General features: G+C 44.8%; 1 long non-coding RNA gene across 6 annotated transcripts in view; it reads left to right on the forward strand.

Annotated features, from left to right (window-relative positions):
- Positions 1 to 27,617, forward strand: part of LOC141749515 (uncharacterized) — a 233,071-nt gene that overhangs the window by 47,381 nt on the left and 158,073 nt on the right. For 5 of the 6 annotated variants that reach the window (XR_012589375.1, XR_012589377.1, XR_012589378.1 and 2 more), the window contains exon 2: positions 23,217 to 23,391. This is a non-coding gene — a long non-coding RNA (uncharacterized LOC141749515). Of the gene's footprint in view, positions 1 to 19,795; positions 19,916 to 23,216; positions 23,392 to 27,617 lie in introns of all 6 variants that reach the window. The other variant, XR_012589376.1, reaches the window with a different exon arrangement.

Below are 27,617 nucleotides of genomic sequence, written 5' to 3' on the forward strand. Positions count from 1 at the left end.
ACAATATCTGACATTGCTAAAGTGTTCATCTAAGTACTGGAAAGGCACGTGTGAAACCAACCCATCAGGAAGGTTCACAAATTATACGGCTCTTACGTCTCCGGACAAGAAGTGCCAGAATGGTTAGAGCATCAAGCCTGGAAAATGAGAAAAGAGCCAAGGTTTAGGGAATGTTTTGCGGAATGCTTAGGTCATCACAAGTCAAATACTTTCAAATGAAACTGTAACTCAGTCAAAAATGTGGTGTAGTAGGTCTGAGTTTTGTACTTTTGTAATGGTGGTGAAAAATACAGGGTAAAGACCATGGTCATTGCCAGGAAAAGGAATATGGCCATTTAGAAAGTACTTCAATGAAATAGTGATTTTAATAGATCAATGTGAAGTTTTACGTCAGCAGAATTGAGAAAGACTTGAAAAAATCTACACTGCTAAAGTGTATTTGCTGTTTACAAAATATAGCTAATCTTAGTGAGTGGGAGCAGTCAATATTGTACACGATGATGAAAAATAAAAAGAGAAACTATTTGTATTTCACAACTCTCCTACCACTGTGTTAGAAGAAAACATGAACCTTACATAAGGAAGTGAGCTAAACAAAGAATATGAGTATATGCTTTTTTACTGCTTCCAGGGGAGTATGGGTTTTACTATGGAATTATTGAAAAGATTTTTATATGGTATGCATACTGGGTACCTGGTGTGTACAATTTATATCTGTAAAATATTATCCGCTGTAACATTTCCATTACAATCCTGCATTTGACTGAAATCTCTGAAGGTTGATAAAAAAACTGTGGGGAATGGAACTGCCCAGCCTATATCTTTTCTTCCCCTTTCTCTGAGGAACCTTCTCATTCTTTTCCCTCCTCTTGTTTTTGATGGTGTAATAACTGTGTGCTTTGTTAAGTCCAGCAGAGCCCCGGGGAAAGTTTGTAATTCAGAGCCACAAAAGCCTGACCTTTGTCGGAGACTGCGTAAGTCACTCGTTGCTTGCAAGTCCAGTGAAGAGCGTAGTGATCATGGTAGTTATTTCTGTGGTGTTAGGAGTGCGCTGGGATGCAAGAACGGGGCAAAAGGTTTGCAGACTCTCATGGGGAGTGCATGGGGCTGCTTGTAAGGAACACCCCAAACTGTCATCAAATAGTAAATGCTGAGGGAAATGTGTTGTAATTTTTGTACAAACACCCTTTACCACAGTATCTGAACACCTGTGGGGAGATGCTGCACCAGGATGTGGTCAGGTTTAGAGACACACACACTGATGAATATCACATTCTACCTCTTTAATTGCCACCCCATGCAAATCTTTTTTTGGCAAATAAATCAAGGAGGGAGGTTGGTGCGTGATTCATTAAATGTAGTGCTCAGTACAAGGAAGGTAGGAGTGGGCAGGTGGAGACAGGACTTCCAAATGCTGTGGAAGCAGCTCTCTTCACAGCAGCCTGGAGATGACCAAAGCTTTCTTTGGGACTGACAGGAGGTTTCCTGTTCCACGTTTTACTGAAGGATCTGAAGCAGCAAAGCCCAGTGTTTTTGGAGTAGGTCTCACTGTCACCACCGTCCTCCCTACCCCAAGTCTGCCCACTTCTGGTCTCCCTGCCCTTCCTGTACACCCCCCTACAACTGCTCCTGTCTTATTCCCACCTCAGGTTTCTGCTTCCTTGCGCAGCCCTGCTCCTAGGTGCAGCCAAGCAAATGGGGACCCCAAGTTGGTAGGCCTGTGGAATGCAGCAGCCTGAGCCCTGCTCCATGTCATGTCTCACTTCTCGTTTTGGCTTATGTGACCTCGTAAACTTGCCTATTGAAGAGAGAGAGGCTTCTTGTAGCTTCCATCAAATTTCAGAGCTACCTGAAAATCAGAAGGAGGACTCGTAGGATTGTAGGAATGTGGAAATAAATGGAAATGTTTAACTTTGTTACTTAAATAACTGTTTACAAACAGGAGAAACTTGTCTTTGCTGATAGTAAGTTGTCCATACATGAGCAATGAGAACCTCACCAGGCCAGCCTTTCGGTTGAGTGTAGATCAGCAGAGCCTATGCGACATCCTTCCCTTCCCTGTCCTTCTGTTCTCTTGACTGCCAAGTGGGGGTGATGGTGTCTGTCTACATTTGTATCAGCCAGGAGAAGACCCAGTGATGAACTGGAGCCAGAAAAAACATGTGTGAAGCCTAAACTCACCTTTGGCGTTCATCCTGCTTCAAGCTTGTGATTTTTCCCAAAATGCATTTTCAACCAGTCTTAAGCTGCTTGCAGCTTTTGTTTGTGTTTGGCAAATAACTACAGCTAAATTAATAAATCAGAAATTAGATATTTCATACGGAAATATTCAGAAAACCCATGTGTGGTGGTGCTGTTCACCGTAATTAGCTGGCGACAGCACTGCTAGGTGAGGCACAAGACCCAGTTTCAAATCCCCTCTCTATATTTAGATGCAGAATCTGGATTTAAAAGTCTCCTGCGCCACAGAATGGCCATGTTGATAGACTGAAGGCCATTTTGTGATGGGTTTTTCTGCCTTTCTACCCAAGCTCCTTGTGGAGGTGGGTGCAGTCACCAGGGGCCAATCTGTCACTAATCTGAAAAATGACTAGCCTGGCTCTGGTGTGCTGGAACAGCTGTCACTGGGCGGTGATGCCATTACAAAATACTCTGTTCAGCTGCGTGTACCTTACTCATAAGTAGATGTTCCTTATCCTCTAATTACCTCTGTGCTACTGTTACTCCCAAGCACCTTGGAGCACTATTAAGTAGTAATAATTACTGATACATGTGGGAGAAATCAAGGTTAATACATGGCTTGTTAAGAGAGGTCCAGGAGGAGCACAGCAAGGGGGTTTTGTCTTGTACAATGCATGAAGCTCCCATGGGTGTGTCTGAATGCAGGCTTGCTAGCAGAAGAGTTATACTCAGAAGATGAGAGGTTTGGTTCCTGGGTATTGGACGCTGTCAGGTTAGCAAGTGGGATAACAATACTCACAAGTTGAGCCTCTGTGGTTTGTTTTATTTTTGTATTTATTTTGCTTTGCTTTTTATCCAGAGGGCTTTGAAAACAAATGGCAGCTCCAAACTGGTGTTGAGTCAAGCCCTTGGTCTCGCTCTAGGCATGTGGAAATGAATCGGAGTGGTCAAGATGGGCTGTATCACTCCAACCTGCTTTGAGTACTGTATCACAGACCTCTGTCCTGTATTGTAGGGAGTCTTGTGTCTCCCTGTTGCACTGAAGCAGTGAAATGAAAAGCTGAGTGAGCTGCAACTCTGCACGACACAGTTGCATGGGGAAGGGTTTCTTGGTAAGAACACAGTGGGATGGTTGCGCTTGCCAGCTGGAGCTCTTGGTTTGCTACAGCACTTGCAGGGCCCCTGCAGTAACTCTCCTTTAGCCGGGACGGTGCCTGCAGGTACCATGGTCTGTGCCGCAGGGCAGGAGGCTGCTGTGGGGAGAAGCAGAGGCCCAAAAATTAGTATTTTGGCACCAAGATTCCTATTGTAGGCCATGTCCTGTCAGTGTTTTGTTGCCCGCTAACTACTAGCATAGTGAATTTAGCTGTACACAGGTCAAGAGTGGGGCAAAGAATGCAGAAGTTGTTTGGGTTGTGGTACTGGGTACTATACATTGAAAGCCAGGCATCCAAACCTGATTGTAACTGTGGTGTTCTGCAATTCTAGCTGCCCTGTGAAGATGCTTGGAAAAGGACACGTAGGAGGATTTTCTTGCAAGGACCTCTAGGATTGCCTAGTACATACTAGTTATATTTGCCCCAGTGTTGTGGCTGACCATAAACAGTGAGTGGAACAACATCAGAAAGCTCTTGTGGTTCTGTTTTAGTCTTAGCAGTGCTGCTCACCACAGTTACCATCCTGGTCTTCCCCTCTGTGCTTTCAACGCCTCCTCTCTGAGGTGACCAGCACCCCAGCTGTCCTGCTCAGATCGACTGTCCTTAACTTGAACTTGCTGGTTTAGAGTGAAGTCCTCATACAGAGAGGGCCATCTGTATCTGTCTTATGGGTCAGCAGCTCAGTCCAAGACCAGACTCCTCCAAAGGGCACAGGTTTGAAAATGGGGACTTGAACGCAAGCGCTTGGCCTTGTAGCTGCAGTAGATGTTGGGTCCCATAGGAAGCCTAGCACTGAAGTGGTGAATTAATGAACTACGGTACTGCATTTGCTTTCAGTTGTGTTCTTGTAACTAAGCCTATGTTGAGCTGCTGATGGTTTTTGTACCAGCTGGAGTGGTCACGTTCTTCCTTAGCAGTTTTTACCTCTTTCTGCATTTTTCCTTAATGACAACAAGGGCCCTAGTAACGTGACCTTCCGCAACTGTGAAAGTGGCCTGGTGTGTTTTTTGGACCTTGAGTCTTCAACATGACTTCTCGAGGCTGCCAGGCATGGCCTTCTGGTGCTCCTTCCTTCTGGAAAGTGTGTGAATGTGCATGTGTCGGCCTACGAGGGTAGCACAGGTGATGCACACTCAACCGTAGCTTCTTATGATGTAACTTCAGGACTTCCTGGCTGCACACACAGTCCTTCTCCTCATGCCCTTCTCTAAGAGAAGAACAGGCTCTGGTACTGCTGTCTGTTCCACGTGATGTTCTTGTTGGGGCTTGCTCTAGTCTGTGGCATTAAAAAATAGAAAGGACATACCCTGTTATCACTGTGCTGTGGCAAGAACACAGTTGTATTCATGTAGAACTATTGCGGTCTGTTTGTAAGACATGATATAATTGAAAAGTCTGGCACATTTCCCACAGCAAACATTGTTAATCCCCACTAGCTAGGATTAGTCACCACTTCTTACAAGCCTTGACACAAAGCTAGCAAGTTATTCAGTTAATCCGCACTTAAGGATAAATACTGCATCCTATGGGAAATTAGGCAGCGTCTTCTTCCTCTCCTATTGTACAGTGATGCATTGTGTCTCGTACATCTGAAGGTGGAAGGGAAAAATGCAATAACATGTGATTGATGTTAGCAGACACCTGCTATCACAATGCAGCTGGATCAGCAGGGAAATTTAGTACAAAATAGCTTGCTGAAACCAGGCAGTGAATATAAACAGCATCTTTGTGCTCTTCATGGCACTGGAGAATTTTCCTGTTACACAACAGTAAGTACTCGATGCCTCACAGCTGCAAGACTCTTTCAAGCGTCCTCCCTTCCTTTTTACCGTGGGTTTTTTCCCCGTGTGATCTCAAGCTGTATCTGCAAGTAGTGTCATTGGAGTTGGTTAGTGTATTTCCCAGGAAACCGAGGTCACCGAGACGAAGATGTTTCAGGCTCTGAACTTTTGCAGACTCCAAAGTGCAGCTCCAAGTTTCCTCACGGACAATTTCCAAAACAGCAAGATCTTACTGAGCAGGCGACCTGAGATCCCATTTTTCTGGGCAAAATAGCTGTGCGGATCTGGAAACACCAGGTTTCTAGCTGTTGGGCAGTTTACCCAGGGAAGCTGGCTTGAAGCAGAGCACCAAGGAAGCTTGGAGACTTGAGCTCAGCGGTTCTGCCAGGGAGTTTCTTCCAAGCCTGCACATTGCAAGTGTCCAGCGAAACTGAGACCACCATCAGTGGGCACAAGCAGGGAAAGAAGGGGCCTTCTGGCTGGGGAGCTCTTGATTTGTGAGGAGTTTTGAAAATTTCTGATTTCAGTGTGGTTTGATCTAAAACCTTTTTTAAAAAAATATAATTACTACTTAAATGAGTATTCCCTTAGATGCTTAACTCTCCCTATGGTTTTGACCAACTTAAATTACATTTTATCTTAGCTCATGGGATAAATAATTACATAAATGAGTGGATGTTTCTTCACATAGTTGATTTATCATCTCATTGGACTGAGTCATGTTTTCAGGGATTTTAAGCTTAAATTTCACTCCCAGTCAGTGAAATGGAGTTGTAAGTCTTAAGCAAGATGCTTTCAAAAAGAGAAGACTCATGCTAAGAGCTTTTTCTGTTTTGACAATCTGTCTAGTAGTCACTTATCCACATTACTGTGTGACTAAGTCTCCTTATATCTGGCAGTGAATTGTGTTCCCCTCTTGCCCCATCTCAAAAAATTCTTCTGGTGACCATGTGCGTGACCAGCCCTGACTCCCCAGTATCTTGTCTGAGTGAACGCTGGCTGCCAGGCAAAGTCTGGCGTGGGTATCATAGCACGTTAAGGTTTTGACATATGGTGATGTTTGTCTTATCCTTGTCTTCTGCTTTGCAGTGTTGGTTGTCTGTCTAGGAAAAATTAGGATTTATTTCCATCCCATCATCAGCAGGCTAAAATAGTTCTACGCATGATGTTGTAGTTACAGCAGGCTGAGCAGTAAAATTGTGCTAACACTGTGAGTCCAGCGGAAAAGCAGTTTCAACCTCTCGCTTGTTTATGTTGATCCGGGATGCAGTAAGGATGGTTGCCATGCTCACTATCCGTTTAGAAACTCTCCTACCTGTAGTTTGAATTTTTTAAATACTACTTTATTATGTTTCCACCATATTTCTTCAAGACAGGTCAGTAACTGCAGGAAGAAAGGATTGGACTCATCCTGTCTTTGCCAGCACTGGAACCAGCTTGTCCCTGCAGTCCTTTCTCGAGGGCACATCCTGGACCTATGTTCATGGTGACCAAGCAGAAAGGCATCCATCCCTGCTGGCACCTTATCGGTCAGGTCCAAAAGCTGTAATGTTTCTGTGCTTTCCCCAGAGTGCTTCTTTTGTGTCTAATAAACAACATTGGTAGGGGTCTTAGAGAATATACAGTGTTAAGGCTGCCTTTGTGAACTGACGCTACCCTGCAGCTCCTGGAGGCAAGAGCTGGTGTGTCTTTGGGGCCTGGAGATGATCGGGGAAAGGGGGTAGGGGGCAGGGGGCGGTTACAGTTGAGATAAATCGCTGAGTCAATTGGAAATTGCTAGCAGTATTTTTCTCCCCTTCTGTTCCCATGTAGAATTTACACGAGAAGGTCATGTTATTGTTGTTTCCTCTTCTACATTCCCTGTCAGACAAGGTCATTTTCGAAGCCGATGACCAGTTAAGCTTTAATTCTGCAACCATGGAAAATTATTATCAAAGGGGACAAGCTTCAAGGTAGATGATTAACTGGCACATCCGATGACTGGTTACACTTTACCAGACTCCTTTTGCACAACTCCCTTCAGCTGTAGCGAACTTGAACTCATGAAAATGAGTTTCCCATGAGATATAATGTGGTGACTCTCCCTTACAGTGTAGCTAAAGCATCCAGTCCTGGCTGAATAAATAGATGGTAGGAGAAAGGACACAGTCCCCTGGTAACGAACTCCTAGGAGCTTTCCCTGGGAGCCCAGATGTTGTCCATGCTAACAGTCCCATGTTACTGCCAGTAGAATTTGCTTTATTTTCTGTTTCCAGGATTAAGAGAAGCATAGTCTAAGTTGCCCTGAGATAGGTAGAACGTGTCATAGTCCTTAACTAGTGAAAGCGTCAAAGTGGATTACAGCCAACCCCAGTCCTGTGCTGGCTCAGGTTTTGGAGTAGCTAAAAGCCAGGCCAGGTTTCTGTGAGGTGCAATTCATCAAGGAGGGAAGTACAGAGAAGTACAATGGAGCCAGGAGGAGCAAAGTAAGGGCTGAGTTACAGCAGCATGGCCTAAATGGATCCTTCTACTACTGTGTTTTGGAAATGTTGTTTTCCTAAAAGAAAATGTTATGAGGCTGTATGGTGTTTGCATGTATGCAATATTTATAGTCTTCTCATCTGAATTAGCTGCAGGGTTTGAGTGTTTTATTTTTAATAAAGGAAAAAGGAGGCTGACAAGGCAAAGTGGACTACAGCTGTGCAATGAAACCTCATGGAGAGAAAGACCCTGTCACAAGGGGAGCTTTTTTAGTAAATTCATTCATTGCTTCGTGTGTATACTGTATCAGTCTTTCCGTTATGGCTTCCCTTCACTGTGGTTTGAAAGGGGCATTTGAGGAACCTCAAGTCATCTTGCTCCCACCTGAAACACAGCAGGCACTGATGTGGTTAAAGGCATTTGCAGCCAAACCATTATCTGCCAGCCACCGGCACAGGCATCGATGTCCGTGAAGCTGCCCACCTATGTCAGCAGAGCATCTGGCACAAAGGTTTACCCCCCTGCTGAAAAACTCACCGAAGATGACTGCTTTCACATGACTTTTTCCACACTGATGCCATCCTACTGCAGCTAGCCTGCTTATGGGTATCTAGTCTAGCTCCTGGACCCCTGTCACGGATGTGTCTAGACTGACCGCGGCTGTCCCTGTTTGACTGCAGTCTAGTCCAGAGTCCATCTGAGTACACAAGAAATAAGCAGAATTTGCCTTGCTGGTGGTGCTCGGGGAGTGCGAGGCGCAGAGGCAGGTATGCAGCCCTATCCCTGGCAGCGTTCCCTAGGCTCAATTATCTTGTCTCCCTTGAATGACCCCTTCCAGCTTGCGTACGGCTGAGGGCAGAAATTGGCCTTTACTTTGGTTTATTTACGGCAGCTTCATTTTTGTTCTGTTTCCTCTATTAGCAATAAGGAATGAATTCTGTTCTTGGCTTAATCAGGGTAACTGTGAGCAGGCTCACGCCTGTGCACTCGGAGGCTGTTTTTAAAAGCTGGCTGATACCAGTGTTATGGTGTAAAGCTGATAAATCTTTAAAGAGACGGTCACAGGGCTGCCCACAGAGGCCTGACATTAGCTTCTATTGACAGTGGTAGAAACTGGTGGTGTACATCTCTGCGGTATCAAAGAAGGGTATCTAAAATTCACCTCTGCCTAAAGGGCTAATCTCCCGAAGTCCTTCTGAATGGCTTCTGAGACAGGCTTGAGCAGGGCAGGTGTTCTGTTTGTCCCACAGGCTGTATCTGCCACCCCCTTCCCCACAAATAGCTTTGAATAGCTTTGACAGTGTTGCATGCACAGGCCATTCAGAAAGCAGAGCAAACTGGTATGTCTGATGGACAGCTGTTAATTGAGACCTGCAGTGCCGAAGGCCTCTGGCAATCAAAAATCTGGATATAAGGGGTTTTTTTGTTGTTTCTTTCTAACCAAATGAATGGAACCTGGTGTTTCTCACAGGTGACGTGATCCCCATTCCCAGACCTTATAATGAAATCTCAAACGTTTGGACGCAGGACCAAAGGAGGAGCCAGCACTGGCAAACACCTTGTTCCTGCTGAAGGTGATGTCCTTGTTCTGGTGGAGACAGGCTCAGGTGTGGGACCTGTGTAGTTACATTCCAGGTGGAAGCTCATCATCCTCCTTGGCTGCTGTTCCAGTTGTGTAACTTTTGGGAGAAGTTGTCCAGGATGACAGATGCCAGAAGGCACAAAACCCAGTTTATCCTAGAATTATATAATTCTATGGTAAACTGGGTTTTGTGCCTTGTAAAAGTTGTACATGAAATGCAAGATGTTGGAAATAGCGAAACAGATGCCTGTCTCTAATACCGCCAGCAAGACAAGGTTTCTGGGAAGAATATATCAGAATAAACCAGCTGCTGGAGCTGGGAATAAAGCTGACAAGAAATGGCCCTGGAGAGCTTTTTCAGGTCTGAAAAAGAAGCTGCTAAATATTAGGGAGATGTTAATTGTTTCACGATCCTTAGACCATCGTGGCTACAGCAACACTGCTGTGACAGCAGCAGCACAGGCATTTGCTAACCTCTTTCTCTGTAACTCCACTGGGATATGTTAGTTCCTCGTTACCCTGCTCTCATCGGCCTTCTGCCTTCTAAAATGCAGAATGTTCACATAAAGACATTTAAAAAAAAGTAACCCAGAATTGATTTTACATGATGGACGTGTCTGTCAAATTTAGGAAGCTGGCCAAAAGGCTAACAGAACTGAAGAACAATTGAATACAAGCATTTTTCTGCGCCAAGTGATCTGCTGTGACCTGCAGTATTATTTTCACAGCAACCTTTTCTATATCTGAACAAGAGACAGGATTCATCAAGGTACGCAGGGGAGCGCCAGTGGGAGCAGTGGTGGCTTCAAGCCCCAGCAGTCAGGCACTTGGGTGGTTTTGACCTGTGCTTTTCCATAATCATTATCTAGGTCCCGTCTGCTGCTGTTCCTGCTTGGCTGAAGGACTACAGTGTAACTGCTGTCTGCTGGGAGCAAGGACCTATTTGCATTATAGCATATGATTCCTTAATAGAAGACTAGATTTGGTATATTCATGTGATACGCAATACCTTTGAGACCTCTCCATCCAGTTTAGTTAAGATATTACACCAGCTGACAGTGCCCGAGACTGTGTAGAAAGCTGGCAGCCAGTAGTCCTAACCGGGAAGCTGTTTCCTACAGAATTAGGCAGGGCCAAAATCTTCTGAGCCTCAGAGACTGGAGCATTGCTCCTCTTTTCCACGAAGCTGAAGTTGATTCGATGCACACTGAGGAGCTGGGTCACAGCTGAACTTTGTAAACAGGTGTGAAGCCACTGCATGAATGGCTTTGCACCTGATTACACCAGGAGGGGCTTGGCCCTCTCTCCTCCTATTTCCTCTTAGTTTGACTGCAAAGTTAAAAGTAGTGTTTATTCCATAGTACTAGCCCGATTTCACTGGTTTATACTGCAGACTATTGGTGGGAAATTTTAATGATAGGTATTTCAATTAACATGCTTGCATGTTTTATTGTGTTGTTTTGTTATGCTTGTGCAGTTTGTAAAGGGCCAGGGCATCCCAAAAGAAGGAACATAATGTTAATCTGTATTATTACATACCTTCTAGTGTCAGACTCAAGGAAATCCCAATTGTACCTCTGTTCTTTAAGAACAACAGCAAAGAATTTGCCCTCTAGGAAAACTCAGGAAAGCAATAAATAAGCTTTTTCCAATTTTGATAATGAAACTGCAAGGAGATAATTCCTAAGCATGGTGGACATGCCCTGTAGCCTGTGCCAGCAGTCCCCAGGTGCTGCGGGGCCAGGCTGGTACCCGCTGGGCTTGGGTGTTTGTGGTCTATGCTGGAGGTCTGTCCTTACCATAAGGAGGCGGTGGGGATGGAGAGGGCTAAGGAGGCTGGGATGCTGGAGGCTGCAAGAGGGATGAGAGGGATATGGTTGATAAAATTTGGAGGAGAAAAGCTGGTCCCAAGCAATAGGAAGTGAAGGCAAGAGCAGCAAGACCTACCTAAGAAGCCTTATGGAGGCAGTTTTGGTAGCGTTTCTAGGAGGGGACTGATTCCAACTTTAACAAAGCTCTGATCACAACCTTTTTCCGAGGCTTTTACAGGACAATGCATCTTAGTGTTGCCACAAAATTGGGCCTTGAAATGCTCTATGCAGCCTCTCTGTTGGCAGCCACATCATCCCAATCAATAACATCAGTCCATCAGCCTTCTAGAAGCACTTAGTAGTTTGGGCACAATCAGGCCCGTTCAAATGCAGACCCAGAGTGTTGCAAGTGTAATAGCAATTGGTCCTGTCCCCGACTGGTATGAGCTGAACCTCTGCTGGCGTTCATGGACTGTGCTGATTTGAATGAATTCAGGACCTAATAGTAAAGCTTTTCTTGAAAACCCATTTTAGGAGATGCTGCTGCTGTTAACATGGGACTGTATCTCTATCTTGAATATAAATGCAGAGTTGACTGCTATTAAATACACAAGTGAATGAATCATATAGCAATAGCAGCACACAATTGTCAGCTCTTCTGTGGTCACTGTGCACTTCAGACTGATGGCTCTGGGGGCATCCCTGGAGCAGGAAAAACCCATACTTTGCAAGAAAGTGGGGTTTGGGAAACAGCAACCCTTTTCTCACAACCAAAACGGACCACAGCCAGGTGTTTGGGATGTGAGTTCATCTCATGCAGTATCTGCTGAAAATGTACAGCAGGGCTCTGGCTGTATCCTCTTTGTGGAGCGAGTCCTGCATCTCAGGATCAAGCTCTAAGGTAATTAGAGCATCACTGTCCCCACCACCAGTGCTCGTGCACTGTCTCAGGACAAGGGGAGAAGAGGCACTGGAAGTCTCAGCTTTCATAGAATGGTTTGGGTTGGAAGGGACCTTCAAGATCACCTTGTTCCAGCCCCCTTGCCATGGGCAGGGACACCTTCCACTAGACCAGGTTGCTCCTTTAGGGTACTTGACCCAGCTCAGATCAGAGGCCTCTGCAGTGCCAGGGTATTGCTCTTGCTCCAGGAGCAGATAGTCCGCAGCACTGGGCTTTGTTACGCTCCAGAGTCCAGTTCCCCATCCTCCCTGCTTGGACCCTAAGTTAGAAAAACTCAAAGTGCCTCCCACCCCTTGAAGGTGTTTTACACACGAGAGTTGACTCATCTGCACCTAAAGGCAGGTGATTGAGACCTGAGTATTTGTCTAGAAAAATAAACCAACAATAATGAGGTGGTTGGTAAAGGTTTAAAGAGGTAGCTTTGAAGATAGGATTTTATCTTAAAAAAAGGGGGTGTGTGGAGGATGAAGCAAATGGCTGTGAAGGACAGATGTAAGGAGAAGCCTGTAGCATTTGTATTTGCAGTCCTTCCATTTTTTTGCTTCATTATCTGTCTGGAAGGTGATGGAGAAATACAGAAACCAAATAGTTGTTTGCTTTTAAAGTATTTTAATCTTTAGCTTGAAGGTTGGGAGAGCCCTGCATTGGCCCTAAGCCACGTGTTTTGGTTTGGTTTTACCTGGGGGGTGGCAGGGAAGGATAATTGTCTTTTCCCCCCCCCCCCCCCCCCCCCCCCCCCTCACTGAGGTGAGCCTTGTTGGAAAAATTCCTCCAAGATGAAACTCCCTTGGGCTTGCCATAGTTACACTGGGAATAAACACCATGTGTGGTGTACAGGGCATCGGGCAAGATATATAGCAGGCCTTTAGCAGTGATTTCTTTGTTATGTTTAACCTACCACGCAGGGATTTCACAATTATTGCAGAACATAACTCAGTGTTGAAGTGATCCAACAAAATTTATGATATAAATCTTTACAAAGACAAGGGACAAAAAGGAGGGCAGTGCACTTAGGAGTCTGAATGCTGGGCATAGAGAGCATGTGGTTTATCTCCACTGCGCAAAGTTCTGCAGCAAATCCTGTATGCGTCAGCGCAACCGACAGCAGAGCTACAAGAGCCCTCCGTCTCTTGGCCAGCAATCTCCGTAGCCCAGGTAGCATTTTCTTTTAGCCTTATCATAACAAGTGTATCTTGGCTTGCTGTTAGTGCTGTAGGAATAGTTGGGTTTAAAATTCTTGGTCGCTAATGAACAGTGACACTGTTTTGGGTCAGCTTGAGTGTTCACTCTCCAAATCTGCTCTATGCAAAGAACAAAACAAAAATGTTAGTTTGGAGTTGAACAAAATAGTTCTGCTCTTCTAAATGGCCGTTACTGGGACAGCAGCTCTTTGCCCCATTCTCCTGTGGAAGTCAGGCTTGGTGTCACCGTGGCCTCCAAGGCAGGACTTGGTTGTTCTGCTGGAGGCCAGACTTGGTGCGCGGTGAAGAGAAGCCTCCTTTTCCATTTGGAAGAAGGGTGGTGTATCAATAATGAATTTGAGACCGTTTTTTCTCTATCTTCCCATTGCTTCATTGGGCGAGTGAAAATACTGGCAGGGTCATATACCTTGCCTTCTGAGAGACACGTGTTCTGTCCTGGCTTTGTTTCCGTGATGCCAGGTGAATTCTTGCTTATAGATCATGCCAAACTGAAGTTCACTTAGGTATTCAAAACTCCTGTTAATATACAGAGTATACCCTTATACTTCCAAATATCAGCTTATCACCTAGTTAGAGACAAGACACAAAAGAGCAACTCTGCCAAGGGAAATGAGATGAGATTCCCATGCCACTGAATGAAATATTATCTTGTGTAAACCAGACAAAATGTGAGTCCTGAACCCACGTTCAGCCAAACTACAGCTGTTTCAAAGCAGCACTACAAAGTGCCTTCTCTTTTTTTCATTTCCCCTAGACAAAGCACTTATCGTGGAAGCGAGGATGAGAACAAACAGGCCACCCTATCAGTCTGCTACCAGATCAAACCTGGTAGGAGGCCTGACTTACAGCTGGCTTGTTACAATGGCCAAAGGAGGTGAGACCAAAGCCCAGGTCCCAAATTCCAGCTGTGCAACCAGATCCAGGAGGATCTACTCGAACACACTTCTCTTTTCCACCAGAGGCTATATCCAGCGGACTTTGTAAATTTGTCTCAGTTGGTGCAAAAAACAGTTCTGGCCTCTACAGCAGCTAGTGGCACGCGGTTGCACAATCGCACCGTATGTGAAAACGCACACGGTTAGTTAAGCTGCAGATATTGCTCCGTGTTGAGCAAACCACACCCCAAGACCTTGTTTATAACAAGATGGGGAGGGACCACATTTGAAGACTGTTTCATGGCAACCAACTGAAATCATAATTAGCACAGCTATCTTCATATGTTGCAAGATAATTTCTCTTCCGGAGGGGGTGGATGTTAAAGGATATGTAAATAATAAATTAAAACGAAGGGCTCATTATTAGCTTGCTCTCTAGCTGCAATTTGGTAGACAGACTTGGACAACGTACATTCTTGAGTTGTTGCTGCAAATTAAAATAGAAAAAGATGTGTGTTTTGGAAAAAGATATTCTGCTGCTTGCTGGTTCACACGTCATCATTTTCAAAGGGAAAAGTCGCAACTGCGTGACTTCTTGAGCTGGGCGTGAACTAAGCAACCAGTTCAGTGCAGCGAAGGCAATGGTACGTATGGCCCATCAGTTCTCAAGCACGGCTGAGAGCAAAAGTGAGGGACAGCACAGCAACCTTTATGGTATTAGGTGTAACTGTAGGCTGCCGTTCTTTGTCAGAACGTGAGGAAAAACCAAATATTTACTATTGAGGATGAATGGAGAAGCAAGAGCTTTTGTGGAGTGTGTGTGTGCAGAGTGGGCCCAGTCCTGCACTCTTGAACAGGCTGACCTGAAAGGTGGCAGCTCCTGCTCTTTGTCAGTAGATGCAAGAGACACAGTGACCATGTAGAAAGGTCCAGAGCTGACAACATGCCGGAGCCGACTTCAGAGCTTTTTGTATTTTTAGCATTGCTGGTGGCAGAGATACCAACAGCAGAATGATCCCAGCTCCCTTTGAGTGAGAAATGATTCACGTTCTGTAAAAATAAAGTTTGATGCAAGCAGCCCTGTATCCTCTGAAATGAGGACCGCAGCTCTTGAACTTTTAAAAGGACCTTTTTTTCCAGTTTTTTAGAAAGACTTAGAGTTTTACTGTTAGTTTGGATTACCTGTTTCTGTTCAGCTCTCCTGGACAGTATTTCCTGGGAGCACTCTGTTCTGCTCTGGCCTGGCACTGAATCTGAGCATTACGAGATTTTAAACTCGGATCCACTTTGGCATCCCCAATATTGGTGTGAATTATTCTCTTCTCCACTTCAGCCAGATGCTGGTCCCTTCAATAACGAACCCTGTAGTAGTTAATGCATCACTCCGACCGTTCCTCTGATGTGTAATCAGAGAGACAGCGTGAGCTTGTGATACCAGAGCATCTTGTCCCTGGCCATCTGCTCTGGGTGCTTTTTGAGGCAGAGAAAAGATCTATTTCCAGACAAGTGGCACTTGCTTTCGTGGGAGAATCTGAATCTTCAGCAAAAGGTTTTACATAGACTTGAAATAAAGAAGGGGGAGGGAGCGTGAGTGGGGAAAAAATATTTTAGTAACTCTTGTGGTGGTTTATAATATTTCAACAAATGGCATGCACATACCATACAAAGGCAGCTGCAGAAACAGCATTCAGAGAGCTGATGCCTCTTTTAATTAATTAATTACTTGAGCTGTATAAAAGGACATTCACAGATAAGCCACGAGTACAGGATTTTAGCACAAAATACTGGTACTGAGTCCCCACACCTTTGGAAGTTGTTAGTCTCATCTAAACCCTTTTCCTTGTAGCAACGTATCTTATGCAAGGTCCCTCCTCGGAGGCTCCATCTGCACTGTGGGACTGAGATCAAGGCCCGGATTTTTCCCTGGGATCTGCTGGGATGAGGTTTGATGAGGAATGCAGTGTTCTCACCTAGAGTTGTGCATCCCCGTGCAAACGCTTTGAAATGACTGGAGCCAGTTCGTTGCATTTTCATATGCAGGGAAATACACGCTCCTGGAAAATCAAGGCTGCTTGTTCCGTGCCTGCTCTGTAGTACAGAGCTGCTTTGCACGTGTTCGTGTGCAAGGCAGATGAAATGACTCAGCACCAGGAACCGAAATAATGATTCAACAAAAAGTTTAAACAAAAGTTGCAGGATGGCAAAAAAGCCTTGTGTGGACTTTCCACTGTTCCAACAACTACTTATGACCTTTCATACACTCAGATAAGTGGCTTTATCAGACAAAAACCTGAAGCAGGAACTCAGCTTGTTAACAGAATCACTTGGGTTGCAAGTGACATTTCTTTCCTTCCCTTTACAGCTTGATTGCCACGTTTTAAATGGCAACATTTATTCTGAGAAGAGTTGACTGAGATTTTGGCCACATCGTTGATTTATGCACCAGATACCGTCAAATTGTATTTGCGTTAAGGAATGAGCCGTAAGCAGGGAACTGGAAACTCTGGCTTAAAAGGTGAATGTCTTCTGAATATCTAGGTTCAGATCTTAGGTCACAGCTTAAAATGAGTATTAACAGCTCCTGGAAGTCTACAGGGGTGTGTGTTTCTTTTATTTATTTTTTTTTTTACTATTTTATTTTTAAATCCAGTCAAGTAAACCAGTGCACAGTTGGCACTGTTGAGGACAGGAGGGTGACTGGCTGATAAGTCAGGTCAGAGCCTGCATCTGCAGAGCAGCGTAAAACCGTATGGAAGAGGTTCGGTTTACCAATTGATTTATTAGATTTATTTGTTCATCTGCGACTTTGAGCAACCTGATCTAGAGAAAGATATCTCTGCCCATGGCAGGAGGGTTGGACTATGATCATTAAAGGTCCCTTCCAACCCAAACCATTCTATGATTCCTCTCCATTACAGGTACAGCTTCATGAGGAGGAGGACGATGCGAATGTATAGAGTATTTTTAGGTTCTTCAGAACTCATCAGATCCTTTCCAAAAATCCCAAACTTTGTCAGTTGATCATTGGAACAGGTTATATTTCCTCTCTTCTATCTCATTTAGAGAAGGGAAAACTTAAAATGTGCAACAAGAAGAGTAAGGAAAGCAGGGAAAACAGCAAGCCGTTAGAGCTGTGTGCCTGGGCAAACCTCAGAATGCTCCCAAATCTCAAGTCTTTTTCCAAATCGTACAGATGTGAGTGGTTCTCAGTGCTTGTGCTTGTCTCAGTGCTTGTCTAGTTTGGGTGGCATGGGAGAGGGGGTTATGCTTAAAAAACATCTATTTCCTTAGATACAATCTTAGAAATAGCTTAAAAATCCAGTTTGAGGTAGCTGCCTGTTTTGGAAAATTGCAACACAAGGAGCTAAAACTTTGCCAAGTTGCGTGCAATAGAGAACAGACCGGGATGCTGAAAAGTCCTGGGCAGGCTGTACCAGTAACGTAATCTGTAACGTAAAGGATGTGTTATGTAAACATAACATTTACTGTAATGTAAAGTGTAGCTGAGAGTGTGTGATAGGTAGAGGGAGAACATTAAGCAGCTTCTGGTGTGTTTGCTCTAGAGAAATTGCAAATGGATGTTAGAGAACCTGCTTCATGACTGCCATTTAGATTAGAAAGCCAGGCAGGTAAGCGTTGCTGTAGAAAATGATGAAATGCCAAGACCCTCAGACATTTAGACAATGTTCTTCTGGGAACCCACAGGACAAAGAAAAGCAAGCAGATACCCAGACAACTTCTTTACTTGAGAATATAACTCATCAGGGTCCTAGGAAAATCAAATCAAGCTGAGCACGTTGTTATCTGGACTGTTTCAGCTCCGCAAAGATTCCTTTAAAATACAGTTGCTTCAGCGCCACAAAGATTCCTTTAAAATCCTGTTGTTTGGTTAAAATAATTTCTTTAGTATTTTCAGCATCTCCATGAACAGAAATCTATGGCCTTTCTCATTCCGCAAATCACTTCTGAATTCTGAGCTATTTATTTCTTCAAGAGCAGGTATTTTAGCACCATTTTGATGTCTCCTCTGTCTCTTCTGCCTGTAGATTCAGCAATGCACCTGAGCATGTTAATTGAGGGGTGTGTCTGCAAGGACTTTCAGGACTATGATCCTCTAGATAAGACTCTCCTGGGGCATTTATATGGAGGGGAAGTCTGGGTAGGTATTGAGGTAATTAAATTTCTGCAGGGCCTCTTGGGGACAGAGTCGGGCTGGTGAGGAAACAGCGATCATTGCTTGGCTCAAGTCAGTCCCATCAGCTCAAAGGTGGTAGTTAGGATTGGTGTTACCGCAGAGAAGGTGAAATATGTTGCCTTTTCTTTCACCCCGCTGCCCAGTGAAAGCTGCTGTGCGAAGCTGGGAAAGTCTGCACGTCAATCATGGTAGTAAAGTATGAGCATTGCTTTGGGTAAATCCCTGTAATCAGCTTGGAGGAAAGAATTAATAAAACATCTTAACTATGTTCTAAGAATAATGTAGTTCCTAAACATTCCTATAAATGTAAAATCGCTGAAGGGGGTCTCTTCTTAAAAAGCCCTATATTCAGTTATTGCAATCAATAATTGTATGAGTTGCGGAGTAGATACCAGACAAAATATTGACATGTCTTAGCTCCCAACCAGCCCTAGAAATGCCTGTCTTCCTCTTCTCTTGTCCTAAAGCAGTTTGCATGTTGGGAAATACTGTCTGGGCCCCATGGCATCCTCCCGAGTGATCAGCTGATGTTTTCGGAGTCCAAATATCACAAAATTTGGAATAAAATATGGGACATTAAGTTAGAGCTTGTTGCATGTTGAGTACCAAAGCCACAGCCCAGCTCAGGCAGCTGCTGGGTGAGTCCTCCCTGTCCCCAGCTGGGAAGAGCAGTGATTGCATCCGGTGCTTTTTGCAGGGTGCTGGTACAGGCTCAGTGCTCTGGGCTTGCACAGAGGGTAATCTAGATGCAGGAGATTGAAATTGAAGAACCATCCAGCATGAAAAGCTAGCATGAAAAGGTAGTTATCTGATGTGATGGCAGTTAAAGTCCTTTCTATGTAGTGCTCACATAACCAGCCAAAATAATTAGCACTATGACTTCGCAGCTCCGAGAGTAACTATATAAGCTGCTTTTGATAACGTGCTGATGTTGTGATGACACAAATTGGCAATGTGTTTTCTGGGAAGTCTCAGGCTGGCTGCTACTCAGCTTGGGCTCTTCTTTGTGATCACCCTTGTGGGGCTCGAGCTCTTGCCTTTCATTAATACCACTGCGTTAGTGGTATTGAGGAGACACTGATATTTCATTCACATCCTTTCTTCATTTGGATTTCTTCATTTTGCTTTTTGTCATCTATGGAAACCAGTCTATTCTAACCCTGTCCTGGCTAGATCTCTTTTTGAGCTGATGTTCAAACATACTCTATTGCCATATGAGCCAGCCTAGTGAGTATTTGCCAAACAGAAGCTGAGCAAGCCACAACGGGCTGGATATGAATGAGTGAAGTAAAAATGGAAATCACAGGAATGTAATTTTGAATGTCCTGGTGAGTCACAATCTGTTTGTTAGCAACAGAATGCCTTTTGGAGACTGTCTGAAAACTTGGGAAGAAGAGTACGGGACATATCGTGTCACCTTTGCTCACACTGAGTAGACTGTTGTCCTGCTGCGAGACTTCAAAAGACACGTTGCCCAACAAGAGTTGTGCTGGCAGAGTTGAGTTCAGAAACAGGGAAGGAATCGAGTATGTAGCCTTTGACTTGAAATACGAAAATCAGAGTACAGTTATGCTCTGTTCTCTTTTCTAGATAGATCCATGGTATTTAAAAAGAGAGAAGAATACAGTGCTCTCTGATCTGGAAAAAGTTATACTTTGATACGAATCTGAAAGTGGATAGTTGAAGAAGAAGGCCCCTTTCCAAACGAAGGTAGCTTTGTGGTTTATCCTTTAATAATCATCTTATCTTAACAGGGGAGCATAGCATCTGTTCATGATTAATCTCTGACTCTATTTGGTTACTGAATGTTATTCATTAAAAAAATGGCTTAAAGTAAACATATTGTACTGCCTTGGACAGATTCTGTTTGGGAACTGTTTCATTTGAAGACCCTATTTCCCTGGCACTTTTCAGTGGTAACTTTACAGGAAATACGATTTTTAAAGTATTACCTGGCAGATGCGATTTGTTATCGCTGCCTTCATTTTGGCCTTCTGTGCAGATGCTCTGCGAAAACGCAACCAGCACACAGCCTGTCTCTGTGCCCCTCATTGCCGTGTTTGCTCTGAGCGTGGTCTTCAGAGGAACTTCTTCATAGCCACCAAGGACCATGATATTTTTTTAAATATTTTTTTTTAGCATGTGCATGGTCCTCCCACCCATCCAAAGCATTTGGTTGGAGCACTTTAGTAAATAGTGAGACTTGTTGGGAACACAGAGAGTTTTCAGTGACCTAATGAGGAAGGAAGACACTAATGCCCTAGGTCTGATCCTGTCATTTTCGCTCATGCTCAATGAGTTCTGTTGACTTGGAGAAATCAGGAGCACAGGCATGACCGGGCCACGCTGCTAATGATACTACTCTTGGATTTCACATTCCTTTTTGCAATGCAAGACCGAGACTTTTGGTGAATTCTTTACAAGCTGGTTCATAGTCTCAGTTAAGCAACACATCCATTATTCATTGAGTTTATTAAGACAGTTCTAGGGACCAAGTAAGAGAAGGGCTTAGTTATGGTGGGCTTCTGAGTCCCTGCCCCCCGATCAGGTTGTATAGAAGAGGAGGGTGGGCAAGAGGGGGAAAGGGCTGGCTGCAAGGCACTTAGTCACAGACTCAGCCCTTTCCTTGTTCAGCAATGCGTGTGCTCAAGCGCTATGTGAAATGGCAGCCTGATTTCTGCACTCTGTGTTGCTGTGGGGGCTGTAGAGAGGAACACTGTGAAGTGTGTGAGAACACGGCATGAATGGAGAGCAGAAAATTGCTCTGTTCCGTATTTCCCTTTCTTCTCTTTTTTTTCTTCTTTTTTCCCCCTCCTCTAATGCCTGCCACCTTCTTCTGATCTAGCTTCTTTTTGTGTTGTCTTTGGAAATCAGCTGGGCTACCTTAGTGAAAAGGTTACTTTCAGGGTGTCATGACTTAGAAGCCAAGGCCAGGCCTGGTGAGCAGAGCGGCCAGATGTGGATGTGAGACAGGCTGGTGGCTCCTGGGCTCACAGCCTTCCTGAAGGCTGGGGGAACCCGGAGGGCCGAGGCTGTCATGGGGCTGTAGTATTGTTTGTAGCTGAGCTGGTTTAATTTCTACAGCATGCGCGCTAAGGCATGCCACCAGTGTGCGTTGGCCTTGTGTAGGGTAGGTGGGAGAAACCCTGGTTTTGGGAAAGGCAACCTGCTGGATCCAAGTGCACCTTTTTCATGAGCACATGCAAATCTGTACCTGACTCCGCTCTCTAGCTGGTGCGAGTCTGGAAGAGCGGTAAGGAGGAAGCATCCACCAACTTTACAGGGTCTTCCTTACTCTGCGCAGTCCCATTCAAATGGGGCTCGGTGGTGCACACCACGGTGTCATACTGGGACATGCTGCTCAGAGAGCTGTACTGCTCAGCATTGCGTGAGCACCTGCGGGGTTGTCTCCAGGGGAGCTCATGTTCCTTTCATGGGACACAGTGACTGGCATGACTTGGGACCTCATGCCGTGAGCACTCTGGAGATTCTTCTTTTGGTACCTCGGGGTGATCCTAACAGCAGGTGCGGGTGTAAAAGGCTCGTTTGGTTGAGTTGCTGCTCACTGCTGCTCTCGCTGCCCAGGGCTTAGGCTGTCAATGCGGTATCCACCCAGCCAAGCCTTCTTTTTCCTTCTGCTTTAGAGGCATCCAAGTTCAGCTCCCTGGGGCAGCGCCCACGGACTCAGAGGTGCAAAGGTTCAACTGCTGTGAACTCTGTCCTGATTTTGGCAGTTCTCCTTAAGTGTCTAAGGGCTTTTGATGTATAACCTAGGTATGTGCTAGCTAGTGTTACCTGTAGCCAGCTCTGCACTTTACAGTTCTTCGGGGATCTGTCCTCCACCTTTGTGTTTTACAGAGGCCTCCAGGCTTCACGTTTTTCTCACCCCACTAGCTGTGATTTACTGTTTCTGCCTTAAAATAGCCTTCTAGACCATGAATGCACTGTGTGCTACAGCACACACCTGTGGACGTGCAGCTGGGGGCTTTTATTGTCTGTTTCCCTGCTGGTCGTGCTGCGGAAACACGAGAAGGACCTCCCTGCGGTACTCTGACCACAGAGGAGTGCGCTTAGCTGCTGGGACATGGCTGTTGGGATCCCTTCGGCAGCACAGGTTGTGTCAAAGTTGTTTAGAGCACCCAGTGCTCTTGTGCAGATGTTGGCGTCAAGATCTGGGTGGGGGTTATCTTAACTACAGCTTTGCCATCCTATGAATTCTACTGGAGTTTGGGAAGTTTGGCATCACAGTATGTAGAAGAGGTTCAGACCTTTTTTTTTAACAAAGTAATGGCCTTTTCTTCTTCCAGTCTGCTGCTAATAAACTTGTAAACTAAAGAGAAAGGAGTAAATTGGGAATGGGTCCAGCGGAGCTGATAGAAATGGGCAGACAGAAAGCAGGAGTCAACAAAGTTGACTTTTGAGTCCAGTATTGGACTTTGAGGCTCTTCTTCTTCTGGGAGGTTAGGGGGTGGTAGGTTTGCCTCCATTCCTGCTGAACTCCTGCAGAAAAAATACCCATTTTCTTCTATTTCTATGGCATCATAACACTGATCTAAATTGGAGCAGCACGTGCCAAGAAGTTATCTTTCCGTGGAGAACTTGTTAAAATGCTTTTTATGGCCATTTTCCCTATGGCTAGAGATCCTTTTAGGATTTTTCTTTTTAAGGAGCACAGTAAGTTACTGTGTGAGGCCCTCTGCAGCCTGTGCCAATGCTAGCCTGCCTGTCAGAAAGTGGAAACCAGAGGGGCCAGTCAGCAGGTCCCCTGAAGCACAGTGCCACCATGTTGGCTGCTTACAGCCAACCGCTGTGGAAGATGACAGGGTGACACAATGGTCTGACTCATTTTCCAAGCTGCCGCCTTTACATTATTGAAACTGTTGGCAAAGACTGAAAATGCGGCCCATAACAAAATACATGGGTAATTGTGGCTGGGCAGTGGGGGGTGAGTGCACGTGCATCAGTTAGCTTGCCTTTAAAATTTGGTTTTTTTCTTCTGTCTATGTTTTAGATCTCTCATCTTGTGAACTTTTGGGAAGGAACAAGTAATTTAGGATCTGAAGGACACCTAATTCAATACCATCCAAAATTCGGTAGTTGCCTGTTGTCGGTGCAGATGTGAAGATGCAGCGCAGGAGCTCAGAGAGATGGAACGTCATACCATGCTACATATTTCAGCTGTCAAGGTAAGCAGCTCCCTCCAATCCACACCACAAGCCCTTACGCTTCAGGGTAATAAAACTAATAAAACATAGTGCCACATAAGTGGCAGTACTTCGTCAAGAAATTGTCATCAGGAGTTGTGCGCGCACAAAATATTTGAGGGATTTGCAATGAAAATAAAGGGCTAAAGACCTCTGAACCCAACCGGGAAGTCCAGCATGAAGGCAGGGAGCAGAGGTCAGGCACATGGAAGGACTCGTGCTCTCCTGCCTTGGAGAACAGCAAGTGTGTCATGTCAGCTCCATAACAGCAGAGCAGCCTTCTCTTGAAGGTCAGGCTGTCAAGAGCTGATTTTTTTCGAACAGACCAAGATATTTTTCATTAAGTAAGTCAAACTTCTGCATGAGTCATTTTTTTCTGTTTCAGGGGGAAAAAACCCCACTATTTTGAAATGCTGTTTGGTTGGGTCTGTGTAACACATCATCCTGCTTTAGTCAACATTCAACACACCTAAGAATTAGGGACAGAAGGCACTCTGTCCCACTGTGCCCGATACTTCTGTAAGTGCGAGGAGCTGTACTATTTACTTGTATTATATGAAAAGAAAACTATAAATCTGTTTCCTTTTGAGGTTATGACTATCCCCTGCTGAATGTTTGAGTGCTGGTAATTCTGGTTACGAAATATCTCCTTGCTTACAATTTCCTTACCAAAACTAGAGGGAATCAGAACTCTCTCATGTGCAATTGTATGGGACCAGGTCAGCACTACTTTCTTGCCAAGAAAGATGATTTCATATGCTCATCCTGCTTAAGATTGTCAGCGTTCTTTGGAAGTCTTAGCTCTACATTGTCTCAGGTAGATGGCTGACAAGGCAGATGTCCCTGTGGTTGAACTTTTTTTATTCCTGTTTTGGCTGCTGTGTAGTTGTCTACTGGCCATACATGTGGTATGTTTTGTACATACACTTTTTGTACATACATTTTTTGTATCTTCATTTCTCTGTCAGTAAATATGAGACTAGCATTATTGTCTCCAATATAAAGTTCTGTAATGGTCTTAGAGTGGAAAACGCTGGATATGACCTCAGTGGTGATGCCACCAAGTTCTGGGGCTGTTTTAGAGATGCGAGTCGTACGGACTGGGATGGTATGGATGTTCACCGTTCATTCCTTTGCCATCAGCTACACAACAGGAGCAGCAGGGCTTTTCAACAAAAAGAAAGTTCCTCTTTCAGGTCTCTATGTAGCTGTAGAAAATACAGAACATCCTCTTTCACTTTTAGAATGAAATGAACCTAACTAAAGCACCGATTGTGCCACGGCCTCTAGGCTGATGGCCAGTGTTGTGATCCTTTAAGGGTGCATTAACGGCAACCTTCAGTTCAGAGGTGTTGATTTGTGTCTCTCCCATGAGATACCAGAATGGAGACGAGGCATGGATCCCTCTTGTGTTGCTGAATGCTGACGGACCACTCAGTGTCAATGGGAAAAATGTTTGTTCTGCTGTTGGCCTGTCTTCTGGATGTGGATTTGGAGAGGACACAGTACAGGTGATGTTGCAGGTTAAATGCGAGCTATCAGACAGAAACAACTATGAGACAGTAGGCTTTCCTGCAGCCAGATGATGTTAATAGATCCCGCCCTCCGCTGCATGCTTTAGAGAAAAGCACAGTCTTCATAATAGGCCAAATTCACAGGCTTCTATTTGCACCATAATCATCTCTGGAAAGAAATTTCTCACTGATTAACATATGCCCAGAAGCATTCACAATGAATAGGCCTTATAGTTTTGTCTTCAGTGTACTGCAGACATTTGGTCGTATCTTCAGCTGGTGAAAACTGGCATCGCTTTGTTGCCTTTCCAAGTCAATTTACAATGAGTGAAGATTGGTCTTTCTGTTCTCCTTCACATGAAGGTCATGTAACTTTTGTGGCTTTGTGCAATATGTTCTTTCTAAAGAGAAATGAATGTGCAGTTGTCTTTTATTTTGCAATGATCTTCTAAAGTACCCAGTTCAAAGATTGGGCGTGCTTGACACACTTTCCACCCATTTCTTTCAAATTAATAATCCTCTGATGCCTGTCACATGATCTGTTGGTCCTACGAGGGTTTGAGCTTTGATGGAGGAGTAGTCTTTGAACAAGAAGAGAGGACTGGAAAATCTGGGGAACTTCTGTTTTAGAAGCTTTGATATTGTGCTGGAACTCTGTCCTACTGTTAGGCTGTTTCAGTATTTCCAGGCTCAGAGGGTCATTTCATAATAGATATGGGAAGGATTCTCACTTGGTTTGTCTGCAGTTTTCTTAGTTGCTTGGGGAAGACCGTAATAACTTGCCTGCTAAGACTACCATTACCTTGTTTTCAATAGGATCTAAGAGTAGGATGCTTCAAAGGAACAATGTAGAAAGTTGGAGGAGAACCAGCCCCCACTGAGGAAAGGTCTCATCCTAAAGCCTCAGCAAGGGAGCTGGGAGGCAGACATTTTTCCATCCCTCCCCTTTCTTCTCTGTGATGATTAAGAGCATCAGCTGCTGCTCACTGTGAGCAAAGGTTTAAGAATTTCTCTCACAGATAGTAGAGATGTGAGTCGTTCTGCGGGCATACCGCAATCAGAACTCAGCTTCCTGCACAGTCAGGCCTTGAATCAGATTCCCCAGTGTGGCAGGCAAGTGGGCTGTTAGCTGGGCATCCTCCAGACCTGCCTCCAAAGAGATCCCAAAGATTAGAGCTCAGAGCTGGAAGAGTCTTGAAGCATTTACAGGAACAAACTGACTTGAGAAGATTTCAGGCACCACAAGCAACGAGGAGGAAAAGTCCCCTTTGAAAGCCACTAGAGTTTGGGCTCCAAAAGCCAGCAGAGGTTTTCAGGAACCACTGCTTTTTCTGAGAAGAAAACCACGGAGTTGAAACTATGAATCCACAGCCACCCTCAAGCTATGGATAAAGGCAGAGTATCTTTAAAGTCCAAGCCTAGCAGGCCTGGCAAAAGTAGTCGGGAGCAGGAAGGGTCCTACAAGACAGGAGCCCAACTGCTTGAAGAACATCAGGTTGCATCACAGAGTAATGGGGGAAGAAATCAACAGTTTCACAAGCAGCAGTAGAAGTCAGATCTGCTTTCTGACATGTCCTTCTGGGCGTTCTCCGGGGTCAAGGGAGAGCTCAGATTATCAGCCCTTCCCCTAGTAGGGACACCAGCAGACACTTTCTGCTCTGTTGGACCCCCAGTTTTCTCAAAATTCAGAGGAACTTGGTCTGTTGGTGGCTTCTCTTTGTGTTCTAATTCCAGTTGAAATTGGACAACAATTCCCAGAGACAACAGGGCACATGCTCTGACCATACATGTGGGTTATCTCCCTTATGTATTGGGAGAAAATGGTGGAAAGCACCGCTTTCATAGGTCTGATCTCCAGGAAGAATCACCTCTACAGAGAAAAAGGTGACTGCCCTGTGACAGAGAGTGTATCTGTCATTGCTGTTTCACTTTGAGACAGTCAGTAATTCATCTCAAAGGTCTTGTTTGCACTTGATGCTGCCTCAGAAATCCTGAGTCACTCTTTACCCGAATTCACCCTGGTACATCTGTTTACTCTGTGGTTGTACGATGATTGGGAAAGTCCTCAAGTAAAAAGAAAGTCGATACTGGCTCCTTCTTAAAAACATAGTCCTGCTGCTTTTACAATGAGAAAGCAGGTTGGACGTCCTTGATAAAACACAATTGCATGTCAGTCGCAACATTTCTCAGGTGTTGAGACATAGCTTAGTTTTGCTGTCTGCTTGTGCTCAGGATCTCCTGGCTTTTGATCTCCAGGAGGGCCAACACACGTTTATACCTCCAAGATGTTAAGTACAAATTACATTTATGTCAAAAAACATAAACATAACATCTCAGACTACCCTCTCAGTCCCTGCCCTGGAAACGGTTATAGGTCTGTATCAGTGTGGAAGAGCCAAATGAACAATTTTCTTCCCTGTTTTCGGCTTTGAAGGGTGTTTGGGGCCGTGTTCAGCTCAGCTCTGGCCTACGGTTACTGCTGTCTACATGCATGTCTGTGTCACTTAGATCACTCTGTCTTTGCTGGGGGTTAAGACTGTGTACACAGCTAGTTGCTGAGGTCATCTGAAGTGTACTTACATTTATTCTGCAGTAACTTGCTCATGAATTTAAGCTCTGAAGGGCACCAAGCAATTGTGCTTATCAGTAGGAGCCTTGGTGCTCACCTCTTGCTATTGGGCCCTTTCCTAAGTT

This window comes from Larus michahellis, chromosome 10, assembly GCF_964199755.1.
Source record: "Larus michahellis chromosome 10, bLarMic1.1, whole genome shotgun sequence".
NCBI classification, from domain to species: Eukaryota; Metazoa; Chordata; class Aves; order Charadriiformes; family Laridae; genus Larus; species Larus michahellis.